This window comes from Drosophila suzukii, chromosome X, assembly GCF_043229965.1.
Source record: "Drosophila suzukii chromosome X, CBGP_Dsuzu_IsoJpt1.0, whole genome shotgun sequence".
In the NCBI taxonomy this organism is placed as follows: Eukaryota; Metazoa; Arthropoda; class Insecta; order Diptera; family Drosophilidae; genus Drosophila; species Drosophila suzukii.
In genome coordinates, this window is record NC_092084.1 from 15,763,561 (window position 1) to 15,782,447 (window position 18,887).

The 18,887-nt window shown below is 32.9% G+C and overlaps 1 long non-coding RNA gene across 4 annotated transcripts in view; it reads right to left on the reverse strand.

The window, feature by feature from the left end:
• LOC118878160 (uncharacterized) overlaps positions 1-18,887 on the reverse strand; it is a 91,885-nt gene that overhangs the window by 64,513 nt on the left and 8,485 nt on the right. For 2 of the 4 annotated variants that reach the window (XR_010654742.2, XR_005014695.3), the window contains exon 3: positions 3,273-3,705. The exons of 1 other annotated variant lie outside the window; for it this stretch is intronic. This is a non-coding gene — a long non-coding RNA (uncharacterized lncRNA). Of the gene's footprint in view, positions 1-3,272; positions 3,706-18,887 lie in introns of those variants that run through there. One more of the 4 variants, XR_010654744.2, reaches the window with a different exon arrangement.

Below are 18,887 nucleotides of genomic sequence, written 5' to 3' on the forward strand. Positions count from 1 at the left end.
TATAGTATATATACTATATTATATAGTTTCCATTTTCGCTTCTGCCGCCGCCTGTCAATCCACTGGCTGTTTTCCGTATGACATGTTTGACTAATTCCCCGGGGTCGAAGACCTCTCTCGATATGAGCCCCAAAAATAATGGAAAAAGGGTGGAAATTGTCCACTCGCATAATTAGCCAAAAAAATAAAAATAAAAATAAAAAAGAATGCAGTAAATTCCACAAACGTTAAGTATTTCGCCAATTAAGTGGCAATCAAGCGAGTGTCGGGGGATATATGCCCAGATATACCATTACATACAGTCGAGAATTCCCTTCGCGTGTTAAAATTAAAAACTCGTAAAATAGTCGTATCAAAAACAAACGTAAATTGCAGCATAACAAGCATTTTATGATTCATAAAAACCATTTTCGAGGAGGACAGGGGCAATTCCGGTGGGACGGGGGCTGAAATAGGGCTTCCATTTCGGTAATTATGCAATGCCAGGGAGCACAGTGCGCGAAGCGAGTGTAGGACCATCATATGATTTGTTTTATAATTATAAAACTGGGAAAAACAATTTAAAAATATTTTATGACATTAAAGAATCACAAAAATAAAATAAATAATACTAAACATTTTATATATTATATGCCATATATGCCATATTCTAAGCCGAAATCATTAGTTTTTGTTGTTTTCTAAGATACATATATGAAATGAAAGTTTAATTTTAATAAAGAAAGTGGCATAATAATTTTAAGTATCAAAAGATTTATTTAGTTCCAAAACTGTGCATTTTTGTTGATATCCTTAATGGCGCTATAAACTTGCCCCGCACTGTGGCGCCCCTAGACTCCTGCAATGTTGGTCCATTCATCGCATGCCCATCGTTTTAAGGACCCTTTTTCCAACAATGCGGGATTGTATAGCCAAAAAAAAAAATGCAACGATTGCCGAAAACCGAACTGCGAACACCGAAAACCCCTATGGCGAATCTCCCTAACTGACTAACTGACTGTATGAATGACTTTCTTTTGGATGTCTCTGCATGTTTGCCTTTTCATTTTCCCATTTCTTGTATGTGGTATATGTTTTGTTTTGTTTTTGCCTTGGCTTTCGGGTTAAACATTTCGTGACCTGCATTTTTGTTGTTGAAAATAAATTGGTCGACAGTTTCCTTTGGCATATGGCAAGCATGTGGCGCACGTACAAGCCACTTCACTCCTTTCAATTATGTGCGAAGGCAACACAGCAGCAACATCGGCAACACAACAGCAACAGCAACACAACAGCAGCAACATCGGCACGGCAGCAACATCAACGAAAAAGGATGACCCCAGCCGCAGATCGAAAAATGCAATACTCTTGCCATTTTATTACCCAACACCATTTTCACAGTTTTTAATATTTTACACTTGAGCTCCTCTATCCACATTCATAAACCAAAAGCCATAAAGTAATGTAAAAATAAATTTTATATTTTTGTTTAGCCTATTTTTAATTTTTTAAAAGCATTTAAAATGCTTATAGTAAAATCTTGAGTATATTTATACATTTTATAAAAGGATTCTTGTTCATTTATATTATGGCCAGCGTTTATTTTAGAAGTAAACGTATCTGATGCCAATGTTATTATAATAAAGAAAAGATCACATTCAAAAATCAAAACTAATCTGTGTTATTTGGTTGACAAACAAAAGTGTACTTATTTTTGTTTGGGACCAATCAATGCACTTCCTTTTAATATATTTTATTATTCTTTATTTATTTGTTACTGACTCATTATCTTTTAAATTACAACTTTTTGGAAAAGTATACCCTTTCTTAAATTGTTGTATATATGTATACCCTCGACTCCTTTTTCATTAACTGTCTGCTCCACTTCTCAAAAGCCCCTCACTCTCCTTTAATTGCAAACCGCAAAATGCTTATGACACGATCGAGGGTTCCTTTATTTATTTTATGTTTTTCAGAGCATGCCTCTTCACGAGTGTCACTTGTTGGCTAAGTCGAAATCGTGATCCAAATCCAACACTTTTTCTAAAGACCGAAGTGAAAAGCACAAAGAATGTAAAATATTTGAGTGGAAAATATAGACAAGTGGAGGGGATTTTCCCGGGGAATTTTAAATTGTTAAAATTAGATTTATTATATATTTAAAATGATACAAAATCGAAAATATATAGTATATCATGTCAATCAAAATATTGGTTGATTAAAATTAATCATGACTTTATATTTATATTTTCTGTCAAATTCAATTTAAACTTGATTAAAATTCAACATGAGTTTTTATTTATATTTTAACTTTAATTATATTATTTTCTGGTGATTCAAATGAAACATGATATAAATTAAACATGAGTTTATATTTATATTTTCACATTAGTTATATTATTTTCTGGCAAATTCAAGCCATATCATTTACTCTCTTAATTTCCTGTTGAAAGAATATTTACCACAGCCGATATCAGAGGTCTCCAAATGGAGTGGTTCCGAACCATTTAAAAACCTCTGATCCCAGCAAAAAAAAAAAGACAGAAACAGAGAGAGATCGGAAGTACTGTCCATAGAAACAGCCCATTGAGTAAAGCTATTCGGTGTGATATCTCCACGCCCTCCGATAATAATTCCAGCCTACTGTGACGTCAGTGGACAGTGGCTCGACTGCCATACTTTCCCAAGATCCGGATTGAAGAACTCAAGCCGGGGTCTCCGCAGAGTTCGCGATTAATTTATGCCGTCTCGGCTTTGTCTCTCTGGCTTTCCAGCCTTTCAGCTCTTTGATTGATGATTAATCCAGAGTCAGACTTTGACTTTTGGCATTGACGGGCCCAAACAAGAAGCCTGAGAATATGAATAAAGCCTCTGTGTGGGCTGTTCTGTGGTATTTCTTATTATATTTGTAGTTCTGGGCCCTGGTCCCCACCAATCGCGTGTAATTGTACCCTAACCAATGGTCAGATATAGCAAATTGTTGGCCATCTAAGGTTTGTATTCATAAATAGTTCACTTTCCCAACCGCAAATTTACATATAATATGTATTACAATGAATCCAAAAGGATTGTAGTATAAGGTATTAGGTTACAAGTTAAATATATGATATGATACATGATAGTAAAAATGATATATTTTCAATTATATTTAATCTTTTTTTTGTTAAACATAATTATTTAGTTACATCCATGAAAATAAATACAATGAGGTTTCGAAATAATATTTTTTTCACTATTTAGCTAGTTTGAAATAAACATTTTTAAAATAAGCGAGAGTAACAATCAGATTTTTCATACAAAAAATATTTATATATAAGGTTTTTTTTTAATATTCTATAAGAGTATTATCAGTTCCCCAGCTTTTGCTTTTTAATTGTAGTTGCAAATATGAGCGGAAACGCCTGCTTTGAATGGATAACAAACTGCGACCGCAAATGCGACCCTTGCAGGAGTGCGGGAGGGGTTTTAAAGAGGGGTCTAAAGGGGTCTAATGGGGTCTTAGGGGTCCCAGGGGTCTCAGGGGGAGTATCGGAAATCGGGGTTACGCACAAGAACCCCTGTTTGTTTCGTTCCATTTTATTTCCCTTTTTTTGCGTACTTTCAACTAAACATATCAAACATCCCGTGGGGCCCAAATGGAGCGTGATATTTGTGAGACCTCTTAGAGCTTATCGATAAGGTCTCCACCCGTGCCGCGATTAGAACCGCCAATTCCCTGGGGAGTTTCTGGAAAGTCCGAGAAAAATAAGAAATCATCAGCACTTCCGTTGGATTACTATTTCAACTTTCAAGTTCAAGATCGCTAATAATTTCAGGCATCCCAAGAGAATAACCGTCTTTATCAGTCGTTAGGTTTCCCTTTTTATTTCTATATCAACTTCTTAAAGTTACAAAAAGTTAAAATATTATTTAACGAAAACGAGAAAATATTACCTTAACTACTTCATTATAGTATTTGCAAGTGGTTAAGTATCATGTTTATTTATTTTTAGGAAATACAAGAAATCAAATATTTAAGTGTTATAAATTAAAACCATCCACTTTTAATTTAATTACAACCATTATTTAAATATGATTAAAGAATGTTTCAAAATTGGCACCGTTTCTTTCTGTGCTGTAATTAGACTTTCTTTTGATAAAAAAAAACGGCTGATAATATCGCTTGTCTAAATAAAACAATTCACTCTGAAAAAACCAATCAAGATCCATTCAATATTCAACTGGTCGATCGACTGGCCTTAGATCGTAAAATCGAATAATGTTTGAAAGACTCGTAAAACCAAACAAAGGCAACCTTCACGAAAACTAGAAACTATAAATGTAAAATGTATGCGAAGTATATTTCTTCTTTTTTTTGGTTTTTTGCATACATTTTTGTTTATTTTGTTTGAGAGCAAACATAGGCTTTAAAAAAAAATCGTAAAAACGTAAAAAGAGCGAAGATCACTGGGATTGCCATGGAATTGCTTCATAATTAGTTGCTGTTAAACGATCGAAGATCTCGGCGATGACTGTCAAAAAAGAGCCAGAGATCAAAGCACACACACTCACGATTTTTTGGGGGGTGCGGGGGCAATGACATCTGGAATTTTTTATGCTTTTAAGTAGTTTGTCATACGACAGTTGAGAACCCAGAAACATTTTCGACCGAAATAGATGGCGATTGCCCGCGATTCAATGAGTTTCTGACATATCACCGGGTAAAGTTGAGTTTTTTCCAAGTTCAAGTGAAGCGGTTGCTTGAGTTGGTTTTAAGTCCAATATCGTTTGGGGGATCGGGGTAATGAAAAGAAAATATAACAGGGGCTTTAAAATATATATCAAGGGAATTTCAACACAAGAGGTTTCTCTTATTATTATATTAAGATACATACGTTATATTGTCTTAGGCCATTTAATTTTAAATATCAACATTCTCTTCAATTCCAGATCTCTGAGAGGATTATCTGCACCGGAAAATATAATTAGGTAAAGTATTGCACTACAATCTCAGATATTTATGATTTCCCCAAAAAAAACACCCAGCCAACCTTGGACGATCCGAAAAGATTTGAAAAATGCATGTCAGCGTATCAGCTGCAGCGAAATCAAGTAAATATTTACAGAGTGCAGCCATGGAAAATTTGAAATTGAAAATTGGGTTACCTTAGGCCGTTCTACATCTATTTAGGTCTTGTTTGCGGATATAAACATTTTGTTTACAATTCGCATGACATTAACGGCCGAATTTATGAACCGAGGACAAGAATTCCTCTATAAGTAATTTCCCCAAATAAGTTTCTTTTATTTCTTTTTCTTTTTTTTTTGGTACAGAATACAGAAAAAGCCAACAGGTGAGAAGCGAAGTAGGTTCAATGCTCTGTGGCTACTAAATATTATTATTGGCAGTTCTACGAAACGGGGAATTAACTCATTCATTAAAATTTATACGCCGGCCACTAAAACAAGATATTGTATCTGGGCATCTCCATCTCAGGGCCCTGCGCTCATAAGCATAACGCTCATAACGAAACCTGTGCAGCCCCACAAAAAAAAAAACATACAAAACGAAACGAAACCGAAATAAAAATAAAAATAAAATACAAAATAATAAAACAAGCAAAGGAGACAAAAAATAAATAAAATAACGAACCCCGAGCCTCGTATTAATTGTCGGCTAAATTCTGTTTGAACACCTGATTTCGGATCAGAGAACAGGTACCCAAAAGAGCAGCCACAATGGACGCCAGATATAGAAAAGAAATAGATTCGGAAAAAAGGGGCCGCTAAAGGTCGCCTAATGAAACATTCTAATAGATGCAAAGACTCCGAGGGAGAGTCACCGACTTGGTTAGAATATTCGGCTACACTGGGGAATATTTTAAGACATATATTTGGGCTTCAGATTGGCTAAGAAATTAATAATATAAATATATTATCAAAATTAGCATTTCTAAATAAATAAAACGAATGCGTTGAAGTAAACTAATCATATGATATGATACAGTACATTTTTAAGGCTTATCACAAGAATTAAAAAAAATATTTCCTATATGAAATTATTTTTAACAATAGTAGTAAAATATTTCAGTAATTAAAATTTAGTTTAATTTTAACACGGTAGCCACTACAATTTTTAATAGTAATAAAAATTAAAAATATTTCTATATTAAATTTTATAGATCAACATTTCTTTTCAGTGCTTTTCCAGCTGTATAGGCCGACTTCTTGACAACAGGTACATAAAGCCTCCTTCCCCCGACCCCTGAGATCCAATCCCAATATCATTCTACGTCTTCGTCTCCGGTTTTTCGGTTCGTCATTTAAATAAAACTTAGATTAGTGTCGTTTAGCAATTTGGAATTTTCTCGGCATTTCTGGTATTCCTCTCTTCGCGAGGGGCTTTCTGTTCGTTTGGATTTTTTTTGTTGGCTTTGCGCGTGCTAAACTGGACTGAATCGAAATTATTCAAATGCTTTTCCCATGAACTATCGGGCCATATGTGTTTGGCCACTGATTCACAGCCTTATCGCAAGTGGAACGTTCTGTTGAAAAGTAATTCGCATAGATATAAATAAATGAACATTGTAGTTTTATGTGCTGGATTTGTCTGTTCCCACACAACTTAAGTGAACTTTTCTGATCCTATAAAATATATAAAACAAACCCTGAAAACCCTTCATGGAAAATATTTCTCCTTCAAAACAAAACGGATTTGATAAACTTTGGTATTTGCAACACTTTAACCATAACTTTTATCGGAAATGTGTCCCATACGAAATAAAACAGATCTTGAAAACAGCCAGTGTTATCCAACCAGAGAATTTTAGATGAGCGTGGCTCGATTTTACTTGAAGCACTATTTAAAAGTACGCCTTGACATTTGACAGGCATGGTCGTAAAATTAATCAAGAAATGCTAGCTTACTCTGTAGTTATCTCCGTTCGCCTCGAACAGTTCAATGAATTCAATTCCACTCGAAACCAAAAAAAAAACTATATATATATACCACTATCTGTAGGGGTACTTTTAATTTTTTATGATTCTTATTACATTCTGAACGATAGTTTAAACCGAGGCGAGGTCATCGGAATCGAACGATTAGATTAGAGAGTGTGGCTGAACCCTTCCTCCGATTTCGATTCAGATCGATGGGGTAAACTTTGGAGGGGGCAGAGTGCCAAGCACGTAGTACTGAGTACTGGATCCAAAGGGGATAAGTAGCCAGTCACTCACGCACTCGAGGCCCCCAATCACATGGACGTCCGATCAAGTAGTCGCAGTAGCAGGTCCAACTTTCCTCACTAATTACCGCCAAGTGTGGTGGCAAACTATTTTTTTGTGGTCGGGGAAATTTTCCAGATGCCCACGCAGAGCGAAAGAAAATTCTAGAAGATAAATTCCTTGGAGAGTGTCGCGTCAAATTTGAAAAATTGGATATCTTATGTCTCAGTAAAAAGCTGGTAAAAATGAAGATAAATAAGAAATAAGAATGAGAGAATGTCGAATTTTTTAAAAATTACCAACGTAGCTTTATTTAAATATAGCTCTTATAAAATATTAAGTCTTATCTTTTTGGTTGTAAATAAAATCTATGATCAAGGAGAAAGCAAACTTTTTAACTAAAATACGAAGCATCTGATAACTAGAAAAATAATAATTCTTAAATTGGTTATAAAACGGATAACATCCTATTTGCACATTTAAATAAATTAAGACTAGAATTAATTTAGTTGCTAAAACAGTTCTCCATTACATATACATATCTTAAATTCAAAAATGTATTTTTACTCCTAAAATCTGGAAAAAAAATGGTTAAAACTGTGAAAGTCAACTGAAAGTCGGTTGAATATTTTACTTAGATTATTTAGACTATTTTTTAACATATTCTTTCATGCATCTCTAGCAAACCAGAAACTAACACGTATTTTGTAAAGCGAAAGGGCTTAAAACCTAATTTATCATGACCATAGGCAAACTATCCAGGCAAACGAAGAAAAAATATAAAAAATAAATCGAAAACCCGATTGGAATTGGTCTTTCGAGGGGGGGAGGGGGGCGGTGGGGGGCGTGTCCCATAGGCCTAGCAACCCGATACGCACCTGTTGAACTATACGTTATGTGCTACGTATATAGAACCCCGCTCCAGCGACTCTTGTTTTATGGCGGTGGGCTTTTGACTCTAAGACTCGCGTCGCCGTTGATATCGATATGCAATCTTAATAGCGCACACAAATCAATCATAAAAAATTAAAAACTAGTGAGGCGATCACCGAGGAAAGAGTTTTCCAGTTGTAAGGCGTAACATATCAGCCACCCCAATTCCTAAAAAAAAAACATACGTACAGCAAGGCACTTTAATATGAAAACCATATATAAAAATATATATTTTTTTATAGCCGACAGAATTATTTACGTGTGTTATTTATGTAATATTTTTATCAACATGTTTTCTTCTTTAAAGTTAAAGTAATTTATTTTAATAAGAGTTCATTAAGTTTTCCGAAATAAACATATTTTACTTTCGGAAAACCCAAATTCTTCATATCGATTATCTCGAAGGATTCCTGCATGAAGTTTTTCCAGTCTACTCCTCGTCGTTTCTCCCCCCCCATTGAAAGTAGTTCTCAATTTTTCCTGGTGTTTATTTTTTTACGATTCGCTGACGCAGCCGTGGAGTTTATCGAGCTAATATTTAATGAATTTAACTAGAATCCGCTGTGTGTTTTGGGTGTTTCTACTCCATTGAGCTCCTCCACGCACCACTTCATCCAGCAGAGTTTTATTTCTTCTATCTCCGTTTCACGTTTTTTTCTTTTATCAATTTTTGTTTACACACAATTTAGTGTTTGCATTTTCTTTGATACCCGTACGTTTGGTTGTCATCGCACTTGTGTAATCATCATCACGATTGTCATCACCACCAGGCCGATAGACCGATAGACAGGCTAAAAAAGAGGGGGGGTCAAAATATCTACATAGGGAAAAAACTTTCAAGTTTAAGAATTTTATGAGCTAAATTTTTCTAAACTTACAGCACCACTATAACATTTGTAAAAAACTTATTAAAATGTAAAATATATTTACTAAAAAAAAAAAAAATTTTAAAATATTAAGACCACATATCAATATCATATTTCAAAAGTACTTAAATTGTATTGTTCTACATATTTTTAAATCTTATTTTCTTGCTAAAGGTGTTTTAAAAAAGTTGAAGATACATTTCTCTCAATGTGTTATTGCACTATATTTGCTATCCATTTGGAATGCTAATCCCTTGGACAAATGCCGATTTTGGCCCAGTGCAGCCTCTGGTCGAGTGTAATCAAGAAATTAGAGCACGGAGTCAGTATTTAGTATTTGTGTGAGCCACATTGGATATGTGTGAGATACTCGGGTGTATCTATGAGATAACACTCTTTTTTTTTTGTCTTTACTGCAGGTCGGAATTCCCATCGAAGCGATTTTTTGTGATATCAGCTGTTTGCAGGGATATACAAAGAAAATTTGTGCGAATCCAAGACTTGTTTTCAAACAGACTTTTCAAGCGCATTCCAGGTGCTTATATAAATTATAAACTTATTTATAGGACTTTTAACATGTTTATATATCCAATTAATTAATTAAATTTAATTTAATTTATAAACTAACAAAAAGGTTCAAGTAGTTTGTTCTGTGTATCTTTGTGTAAGGTGACCTTTAAATTTGTCAGAAATTGACCTAAAAAAAATTAAGCTAAGTGAATTTTAGACGAATTTTTTTTTGGGTTTCATTGCAACTGTCATTTTGTGTGATATGTTTACACAGATACAGATATACCTTGGCGACACTGAAACATTTTTCACTACGCAAGTGCGCCAGTGTGTGTGTTTTTCCCATTCGTGTGTGTGCCCAGATATGCTCTGTTATCTTTGTGTGTTTGTATATTTGTCCGTTTTCTTTGCTCACAAAATTCTCACGTCTGTCAAATAAAACGAAAAAAAAAAACTAAGACGAAGACGACAAACGATCATCATGATAATGATAGTGCACACGAGAAGAAGAAGAGGAGGGCTAAGAGACGAGAGGTCGGGAAAGAAGAAGCTATTTGATACACCCAAGAATTAACATTTGTCCGAAAGATATGAAAATGGTTTTGAAATCGGAAATCTGGGAGTTGGACAACTCGAAAAGATCAGATCATTCACACAGGTTGTGGAAAAGCTACACTCCACTTCATCAGTTAGCAATTGCTGTCGAAAATTCTCGACTTTAACTAGTTGGGAATTATAAGAGCCCAGAAAAAATATTTAAAAAAAAAATGGCAGGATAATAAAAATAGAAAGTTAAAAAAAGGATACTTTCTAATTACAAAAGTGACAATACACACTACACTTTACTTCATCAGTTAGCATTTGCTGGCTAAAATGCTCTTTAACAAGTTGGGAATTATAAGATACCAGACTATATATTTAAAAAAAATTGAAGGATAAAAAATGAAGAAATTTAAAAATTGGATTCTTTCGAGTTACAAAAGTGATAATACTACCATCTCTATTTAAAGATCGCTTGTTATCGAAAAAGAAACTTAAAAGCATTTTCGTCTTGATTTTAAGAACGTTTCTTTTTAAATAAGTGAGACGACGGTATTGGTGTTTACTATATCAAAAAATCATTTGAAATGTACTTCTATTGTAGTGGATTTTTTCCAAATAAAAATGATCAGTGCCCCATGATCTCGCCCAAGGTTTCTGTACTCGCAAACAATGTTTGCTTGTTACATATTACCATTACCAAAAACCTAAACGAAAGTGATATGCAAATGTTGACAATGGCACAGATTTTATGGAGCGCACGAGACCATAATAATCGGCATCCTCTGGCTAAGTGTACATAGGTAATAGCCATGGCAATCATAATGGTAAATGCCAAGAGCCCCCGATGTTTGCATTTCAGAAATCTGGACCACATACGTTACACAGAATTCCGGTGTCCGCATCAAATTAGGTGGCCAGTGTTCCGTTGTGGCTCCTTGCGTTTTTAGCGTATATTTAGAATAGACAAATTAGACCAATATATCCAAAAGTATACCGTAGCCAGCTGCATGACATGTATCTATTGTTCGAAATGATTTTTAGCCCGTGCTAAGTATTTAACATGGAAATACTCGTACATTTGGATATTTATTCTATCCATTCGGCCGCTGTTTAATTTTGGGACGCCCGAAATGCGCTCAATTGAAAATGGTTGGGGTATACCGTATACGTAATATGTATAGGATTTGTATAGAGTTTTGAGAGTTGAAATTTTAAAGTTAAATAAACTTGAAAAAAGCCGAACAAATATTAAAGAAAACTGGGATTTTCTTTAGCTTTTATTAATTTAAGTCATGTTGAATACCAAAGTTACCTTTAAGTTAATTTCAGTGTGACCTGAGTCATTCATGTTTTTATATAAATTAATAATATGTTAATATAAATTATTTGTACTATTAGCAGATTATATATTACATAAACCTCAAATGAATATAAGTATTATACCTTTACAGGTAATTTAACAAGTCTATCAGTGTGACCAGAACCACATATGCCTTTGCTTCTTAATGCTTCCTGGTTACACTTATTTTTGGACGCCGTTGTCTGCGAGTGATTCCATCAAAATCGCATAAATCCAAAACAAAACGTTTTAGTCGCCGGTCGCCGACTCACCGCCCTCCTGCCCCGCCCCCTTTTGCCGCCTGTCGCCTCAAAAATAGTTTATGTACGAATTTTTGATTTGATGCCAAAATGTCGCCGAATAAATATGTTTTAGAACACAGAGAGAAAAATCTTTTGGCCGTCAAGTCGTTATGTCACCGTTCTTTAACCCCCTTTGTAAAGTTGTGACATCTGTCCAATTGATTTACCCCTTTATGGTTTTTTGTTCGATTTCATTGGATTTGATTGGACTTCAAACATTTATCGGTAATTAACATTCGACCGCGAATTTCTTGCTTCCCTTTTAAGTATTTATATTTTTTCTTTGTGCCTTTGGGCTGCCAAAATCCATAATGTTTGCTCGTAAATTCGTTTTAAAGACTTTCCAGTCCGCAGACATAGGCGCATGTGAAACATATTTGAGGGGGGCGGTGGGCGGGAGGGGAAGAAAGGTGGGCCAATGATCTAAAAGCTGAAAAAATCGTCGTCGTCAAGTGGCAAAAACTAAACAGAAACGGAAAAAACTAGCCTAAAGTAAAACATTTGAAAATGGTGAGATTTTTGAGGAGCATATGCGACTTTAAGAAATCTCATACAAATAATTGAATATAAAAAATAATATAATAGGTATTGTATGATTATTTAAAATCAGAGTAAGTTGTAATAGTACTTCTAATAGTAACTCGTTAATTTTAACATTTATTTCAAATGTATGTTTTTAAAATATTTTTGAATATTTTATGATCATAACAAATTTTTGGGATTTAATGGATGCTAAAGGTTATCAGACCTATGAGTTGTTATGAGATCTGTTTTGCCATACAAAAATTCAGATCTATCCAAGTATATGAAAGTGGAAGTATTTTTAAAAAGTTTAAATACTTTATCAAAATTTGTACTTACTTAAATAGTTTAAATACTTTATCAAAATTTGTACTTGCAGATGAACTTTACATCACTTTGTATTCAATTTATTTTTTTTAACTTTTGAAAATATATCAAGAATAATTCTCAGCACTGTTTAAGCTAACAATATGACACCTACATATGTAAATATGAATTTTTCTGTGAAAGATTGTGTCGTGTAGAACCAGAGCATATTCCTCGACTTTAGTTCCGGAAAATTCCCATGGGTGAAAAGGAAACTTTCCACTCCCTGAAGAACCATAAAAGACCCGCCTTTCTCGCGTAGCGTATCATATCGTACTTATAAAAAACGAAACTATAGACGAACAAAGACGAAATATAGCAAACAGAAACACACTAAAAAATAACAACAACAGATATAACAAAAAGATTTCACGACTTTTTCGGCGCTGTAATAATTTTATTTTATTCTCTAATTCTGGCAACAGTTGGATACCACATTCGAGATAAATTTATTATTTCATGCTAATTTTTTTATCTTTGACATTCTACGTTGTATTTCTTGTTGTTGTTGGCTTTTGTGAAGGGCGTTGCTAGGGAGGTGCAAAAAGTGGGAGGTGAAATCGAGGGGGTCTTCACTATATTTCCAATTGTATATTTTTTTTTTTGGTTTAAAATTATGGTCCCGGCATTTTCTGTATATTTCTTTGCTTATCTTTCACCAACACGTGCCATTAATTTGGGTTCACTTTTATTTCTATGTTTTATGTATTTATTTTACTTTGTTGTATGGAAAATTTCCCGAATGAACAAGTTTTAACCCGATCTATTTTAGTTGCTCGAGCAAACTCATACGTATATTCCAGATTAAACAGCTTGATTTATTCTCAAGTAGATCATTAGTTGGTATGAGTCTTCAAAGAATTTAAATTCGAAAAATTTCTCATGTTAATCTATGGCTTTTTTTTGTATAATAAGCATTTAATAGCCTTAAGTTCTTAGCACATAATATACAATTTAATGTTCTCAAAAATAGTTGAGTACTACGAAAAAAACATTTAAATTTCATCATGCATCTTTAAAGGAAACCATTTATAAACCAGTTCAGTAGAGTACTAAAAATCTAATTTTATTTAAATCTCGTTTGAATTAAAATTCGTTTTTCTATTAACTTAAAGCGCAAAAGCGTCTTATAATTCTGATAACGATTTAAATGCTACAAAAGTTTATAACAATAAAGACTGAATTGCTATCATAAAACAAACAACATTAATATTTCAAAATGAGTCATACAATAAACGTCGCCGTAGAAACATGATTCGAAAATCTGAATTAAACATTAAACAAATGTCGCATAATATTATCATCGAAACGTTCTGTAATCTTTAAAGTTGTAAAAATATACAAAGAAACAGTTTATTCTCAAGAAACTTGATAAGTTCCTTGAAGTTCTTATATTTACCACTTGGTAATTCTTACTCATTTTGCAGCGTAAATAAATAAAATGCGAACTTCAAGATAATTCTTTAAAATTTCCCAAATTCTTAAGCATTTCTGGAAAATTTGTAAAACATATGTTAAACAATTTATGGGTTTCTAACGATACTAAATAATGATAAAAGGTTTTGAAATTCCTACAATCCATTAAACTGCATACCGTTTTTCTAGCCACCTAATTTTAATTTTTATGTATTTAGAAATAGTTATGGGTGGAAAATTTTCCACCAAACTGGAAACAAGTTCTCCCGATTTCTCTGAATTATGTATTAGCATACCTACATATGACATATGCCATGCGATTGGATTTTATTTTTGATTATTGATTTGAACTCTGAGGCAACTGCGTAGATGTCGGATTCAAATCCATGACAGAAATGTTCAACATATTCTGCAATGTCAACGAATATTTTTTCTCGTGTCGTATAAGGTGACATTTCCTGCAAAAACGGCCTTCGAAGCATTTTCTTTATTTTATTTCGGGTGGTTGTTGTGTCTACGGCGCAATTTAGTCCACTTCGGTCCCTGGGTTTTTGGCCAATTTTAGCTGACACTTTTTTCCGTTCAATAAACCGCAAAAAATGCAGAAAATTCAACAAACTCAAGCGAAATTCAATTTCTCACATCAGTTGAGAAATAGGAATTATTGATTATTAAAAAAGTGGTATACAAAGAATCCGATTATGCGCTCTGTAATTGAATAACAATAATAATATTGTTTAGCAGTTATTAATCGAGTGCCCAAACATCAATTTGCATACTCGTAATTTAATATTTTGAAAGCTGAGCACGACAAAAACCTAAACAATTTACAAAAGTGTTCGAAGGGAAATTGAATGAAAATTGTATTATGCAAAAAAAGACTGCAAAAAATATTGGGAACACGTACAAAATTTTAAATGTATTTTTTTATAGTTCTCAACAAAATGTTTGATCAACAAAAAAGTTGTACAATTTACACTGAATTCAATCAGTTATTAATCATTCAAAAACAAAGTGAAGTAAAAATATTTTTTAAATATGAAAATTTTAATTTAATTTAATAATGCCTTTTGATAAAATGTAATATACAGAAAGCGATAGGAATTGTTTAATATATATATATATGTATTTTGGGAAAAAGCATAAATAAACGATTACGATAATTTCTCTTGAGTGGAATTAGTAATGCAAAATTGCAATTAAAAACACATAAAACGGCTTAAAAACTAGTGAATTAAATTCAGCTACCGAATCTTGATTCCTTGTTCGCAATTATTTCAAGTGGCACATTACAGCCCCCCTGCCGCCCCCTTTCGATATGATCTATCAGCATATATTTCCATATTCATATAGCTTTGCACTTGAAACCAATGGAAAAAAACGTTGAGTTTTGAATTTCCATTAAAAACAATTTTCTAGAGTAGGAACTTCGTTCTCAAGAACTGAATTTGAGAAGACCGGAATGCCTGACTGCATGAGTTTTCATTTTTTTTACCATATTTTTAAAAATATTTTATTGGACAAAGCGGAAGGTCTTACAATTTTTCGTTGCACGAGCCAAATGCTTTTTCTGGTCTTGGTTTTTATTCGCAAAGTTTAATGCCTGATTACCTAAGAGAAAAGACGATAAGTCATTATTATAATAACCCTATTATATTTATACCGAGCATTTTTTGAACGTAAGTTCTTTATTACAAAGTTGAAAACATGGGTATTATATAATTCCCAACATTGTTATGTTAATGTTATATTCGCCCGATCAATGGAATATAAAAACCTGATATGTGTAATGATAAGTCATCATTCTAATAACCCCATTGTAGTTATACCGAGCATTTTTTGAATCTAAAAGTTCTTTTCTACAAAGTTAATAACATATGTAGGTATATTATAATACCCATATTATGTTAATGTTATATTCGTCCGATCAATGGAATGTAAAAACCCGATCTTCGGGCCAGGTGGATAATGATAAGTCGTCATTATAATAAACCTATTATTCTTTCATGAATCATTTTTTGAACCCGAAAGTGATAGAGTTCTTTATTACAAAAGGGAAAAACGAAGTGAACATATCATTTCTAACATTTGAATGTTATGAATGCTATATTCGCCCGATCAATGGGATATAGAAACCTGAATTTTGGGACAAGGGGGTGGTATACCTACCCATGCATATATCATCTAAATAGTATAAATCGTTAAATGTCGCCGATTTGTCATGCGTGTCAAGACTTTTGGGGCAAAGTGCGTGAAACTTAAGAATTTTTACAAGTTAAGTTAACCTAATCGGACAACTGTATGCGTGGAAAAGCTGTCAAAACACAAATGTGATAAAAGCAAATGCTTAACCCTCCATCGCCTATCTGTGCCTCTCGTTTTTTTCCCATATTCCTTCGCCTTCTGAACGCGTGGGAAAATATAAACTCAACCGCAGAGTTTTATTTCGTTTTGTTTTTTGCTGGTGTTTTTTGTTTAGTTTCTTGTTCCTACAGCAAGTTAGATAAAATGGAAACAAAACGGCGGAAAAAGCCGTACTTAATGGGATGGCACTCGAAAATTGGATACTCTACATACAGATACAACAAAGGCTTCATTTTTTAAAAATCTTTAAGCAAAAAACTTAAATCTACAAATAATATTATCTAAAAGATGAAAATTATATGAGATTATCTACAGAGAACGGAATACAAAAATTGGTTGTGTAATATATAATTTTTAGTTAATTTATTTTTCATTTAAAAGTATTTTTTAGTCTGTCCAAAAATCTAAAAATAAATTATTTTCTTACTTTAAGTTAATACCTTATTTTTTTATAAAAAACATTATACAATTCACTTAAATCTAAAGATATTTGTACTTTATCTGTAAATTATGCAACTCATTTCAGATGATTTCTTATAGAGAACGTTTTTAAATATTTTATAATGGTTATTTAACATGATTTTCCTCAATAATAAAATATATCGTGTGAAGCTAATTCATTTTTTGATTTAATAATATTAATAATAGTCTGACTAAAAGTGTAACATATTTGTTTTTCCTTATTTTAATGTATGCCTACTATATAATTTGTCAGTTTAATTTGCAGACATATGTAACAAAAATTTGAGGTGTTACAAATTCTCCTAATTAAATTAGGAAAATATCTGCACCATTCCGTTCACGTGTCACGAGCCACGATCCACCGATCAAACCCGGAAGAGTGGTGTTGGGTGGTTTTTTTCGGTGGTTCCAGTGGTGCCAGTGGTTTCAGTGGTGCTTTTACTGGGCAGGTGCTGCCAATCCGGACTGGTTCGGATCGCTTTGATTATTTGGACATTTCCATACACTTGTCATGCGCCATCGATCGCCAGTTATTACACAGAAAACAGTTTTTACTAGTTGACACTTCTTAATATTTTTTTATTTTCATAAGATGATTTATACTTTCCAACTATTTTATATTTTCATCAAATATTTTAAATTATTAAAGACATATTTTGTAATAATTAAAAAAAACATTAAGATCAATAGTAGTTTTTTTAAGAGTTTGAAATATATTTTATGTGTATACTTGAATTTCTGCGTACCATCTGGTAATTTTCGAAGTTTATTTGTTTAAGTTTCCTAAATTTTTTTTAATAGATTAAAAATTTTCATATTTTTACCCATCAAAACCCAATCTTTATAGATATAAATTTAAATATTTTTATAAATATTTACAGCCAGTTTGCCAATTTATCTTATTGTGTAGGTTTTGTGAAGGGCTGCGAACTGGAATGGACCACCGGGCAACTGGAGCCACACTCCACACTCAATTGATCAACTGCCGATTGCTTTGAATGGATTGGTTTGGAGGTCCAAAAAAATCATTTAGGTAAATTTGTGAATTGTGGCCACTGTGCTTTGGCCAAAATTCATAAAAGAAATTTCAATGAAAGCTTGTCGAAATAAATTATCTGATTAAAAACATAATATGAAATAAATTAATATATATTTATTTCCTTATCTTTTTTTATAATATTATAATGACTAATGTGTTTAACATATTTTTTTTTTATTTATATAGCAAAACAAATGATTTCATCAACATAATTATTGCAAGATTAGCGAGTAACGGTTTTTGGATTAAAGCACAAACCAAACTTAATGATATGAATTTTATCGGAATTATTTTGCGTATCCAGCGAATAAGTTCAGATAACATATAAAATGAAGGTTTCCGCAAGTACAGGAAATTCGTGAGACCGAATTACGCAAGTATGATTCGTATACATATTTCTTTCTTAATTTTCAAGATAAGGTAATCAGAAATAATTCCCGAAAAGTGTTACACAATATACATACTCTACAACAGATGGTAAATCCTTAGAGCCGTTCAAAAAAAAATGTTTATATTATTAATCCAAAGAGAAATGTATGGCCAAAAAACGTGGTTTTGGCCCACTGTCTTGATTTATACGTTGGGACAACAAAAAAAAAACAAGGTTCACGGTCAGCGATGTAATATTTTAATTTATTTGGCGTTCTTTCTTTTGCCCTCCACATTCGCCACATGAGTATATTTTTTTAAAGTCGTACAAGCAGTTTGATTAAAGTTTTTTCCTCAGTTTTCTTTCTTTTCTAAGCACGAAGTATTTCTTTGTATTTTTCTGGCCATTTTTTGTTTTGCTTTTCGATTCGTAAGCTTTCGAAATTCTACCTTCTGATTCAGCGACCCAAATAAAAATCCCCTGGCTTTTTCTATTATTCTACATCTTTTGTGTTTTTGGCACAGAGATATATTTGTGGACTATTGTTGTCACCTCAATTTTTCAAAAACTATCAGTGCTTTCGATTAGTATCAGGATAAATATGTGAAAACCCTGTTAAAATCTTAATTACGAGGCTAAAAAGTTTATTTTTCCTCTATAAAAGTGTTGAAAT